This window comes from Vicugna pacos, chromosome 3 (assembly GCF_048564905.1).
Source record: "Vicugna pacos chromosome 3, VicPac4, whole genome shotgun sequence".
NCBI classification, from domain to species: Eukaryota; Metazoa; Chordata; class Mammalia; order Artiodactyla; family Camelidae; genus Vicugna; species Vicugna pacos.
Genome location: NC_132989.1, coordinates 5,414,263 through 5,416,962, shown reverse-complemented (window position 1 = coordinate 5,416,962; position 2,700 = coordinate 5,414,263). Strand labels below are relative to the sequence as shown.

The 2,700-nt window shown below is 40.3% G+C and overlaps 1 pseudogene; it reads left to right on the top strand.

Annotated features, from left to right (window-relative positions):
• The first annotated feature begins 1,554 nt into the window (after nucleotides 1-1,554).
• On the top strand, nucleotides 1,555-2,500 carry LOC116277438 (olfactory receptor 2G6-like; annotated as a pseudogene).
• The last annotated feature ends 200 nt before the right edge of the window (nucleotides 2,501-2,700 follow it).

The following is a 2,700-nucleotide window of genomic DNA, read 5'->3' as shown; positions in this document are numbered from 1 at the left end:
ATAAGATAATCCAAAAAACTCAGGATTTGGTCATATAGTAAGTATATACAGTATAATGTATCAAAAATTTTTAAAAATAGATTTAATTTATATTTTTTGGGGGGCGAAGAGGTAATTTGGTTTATTTATTTCTTTATTTAATAGAAGTACTAGGGATTGAACCCAGGCCCTCATGCATGCTAGTCACGCACTCCTCACCTTAGTTATACCCTGCCCTCCAGATTTATTTTAATAAATTATTGTAGTATAATTTGATGACCAACGATTTAATATTTATACCCATTATATAAGAAGTATGGGTATATTGTTGTTAAGGTACAGATGATGAGCGAGGAGCGTGGGTATGAAAGTAGGTTTTTTAGTATCACTAAGGTGAGTATAAAAAGCAGTTAACAGTGATCATACTTGAATGAAGATATTTCAAGTAAATGTTATCTTTTAAATTTATATATTTTTATTTTTCAAAGATTATATACTAAAATATAATGTGTTCCAAGTACATTTTCAAACAAAATAGTACATAATTTGGTGACTATAAGTAGCATTAATTTCAAAATTTAATTTGAAATTAATTTACAACATTTGGACTTGAAAAGGATATATAAAGCTTTCAAAAATTTCAAAATTATTTTGCAACATTTGGACTTGAAAAGGAAAATATATAAAGCTTTTGTTTCAGGTGGAAGTACATACCAAGGAGAGAGCTAAGGTAAACTAGTTCTCTGACTCATCTGCAAACACTTGTAAGTTAAAGCTACAGTAATTGAGGAATGTTAAAAGTAAGTGGAAAGGAGATATGTGAAGAGAAGAAGATGGGAAGTGAAGGAGGAACCATGGAATGATGTGTGTGCGTGTGAGATTGCTGTCTGGGTATTTCATTAAAAATGTCAGCAGCCCAAACTCTACTGTCACTGTCCAAACCCATGAGTGGGCATCTGGTTGATGCTAATCTGATTCTCATCTCCTCTCCGTCCTCTCTCCTCAAGACTATGTCTTCAAGAGCTCCTTTCTCCATCACTCGTCACATCACTTCAAACTCCTCATGATGCCTGGGATATACTATCACTACCTACATCTAACTTACGTTCTTTGCAACATCTGTGTTAATTTTTCCTAGTGTCTCCCCCGTAACTGTCTGCTGTTGTCTAATTTAAAAATGCACAATAGCAGATTCTTCTAGGAAGACCCAACCAGAATTGATAGAGTATAGAGTCTCACAGATGAATATCACTAATTTATCAAGCTGTCTCTTCTAGAGGAAGATTGAAGAGCGGATGTTAGATTATGAGAGGGAAAAAGAGGGCATCGTGATGGTGTTTGCATTAGAGTTTCTCCCATTAGAAAAAAATGAAATATGCTTCAAGGAAACAAAGGGAGTAGCATTTTCTGTCGAAGGATATACAGTGAGGAAAGTGCTATCATATTTTACAGCCTGGCTGAATGTTATAAATGAAAGAAAATCATATCTGAAGCCATTACAGTTTACCAATGTTCACCTCATCAATTTCTGCCTCCAGAATATAAATTCTGTTCTAAATTGAAGTCTGCAGGATAATGGAGGAAAGCAGCAACAGTTCTGAAAAGGGATTTCTTCTCCTGGGATTTTCTGACCGGCCCCAGCTAGAGAGAATCCTTTTTGTTATCATTTTGTTTGTCTACATCCTGAGCCTTCTGGGGAACACCGCCATCATTTTGGTGTCTTGCCTGGACCCCAAACTCCACACTCCCATGTACTTTTTCCTCTGCAACCTCTCTTGTGTAGACATCTGCTTTACCACAAGTGTTGCCCCGCAGTTGCTGGTTACCATGAGTAGGAAGGACAAGAACATGAGCTATGGCACATGCGTGGCCCAGCTCTATGTGGCCACGGGGTTGGGCTCCTCCGAGTGTTCTCTTGGCGGTCATGGCTTATGATCGCTATGCTGCCGTCTGCCAGCCTCTGTGCTACACAACCATTATGCATCCTCAGCTCTGTTTGTCCCTGGCCAGCACAGCATGGCTCGGTGGCCTCATCACCTCCCTGATTCAGTGCTCCCTGACTCTGCAGCTGCCCCTCTGTGGTCATCGCAAACTGGACCACATTTTTTGCGAGGTGCCAGTGCTCATCAGACTGGCCTGTGTGGACACCACATTCAATGAGGTAGAACTCTTTGTGGCCAGTGTAATCTTTCTAATTGTCCCTGTGTCACTCATCTTAGTCTCCTACGGCTGTATCACGCAAGCTGTGTTGAGGATGAAATCAGCAGCGGGGCGCCAGAAGGCCTTTGGGACTTGCTCCTCCCACCTGGCTGTGGTCATCATTTTCTACGGGACCATCATTTTCATGTACCTTCAGCCAGCGAAAAGTAGCTCCAGAATCCGGGGGAAGTTTGTCTCTCTTTCCTACACCATAGTCACACCACTCTTAAACCCCATTATCTACACTCTGAGAAACAAAGATGTGAAAGGCGCTGTGAGGACACTAGTAATGGGAAATGCTTTGGGTTCAGAAAGGGCATGAGCTGTAAGTATAAATTTAGCCTGTTGTTTTTAGCTTGTGGATGACTTGTTCTGAGTACTGTTTTCCTGTTCAGTGCCATAAGCAGTCGTAAAAGATGGAGAACTCTACAAGAGGCTGACACACTCAAGCCACAGTAAGTTTCATTCTTTCCAAACATCGTTCTCATGGAGTCCAAGATTCTATGCTCCATCTACAGTAAA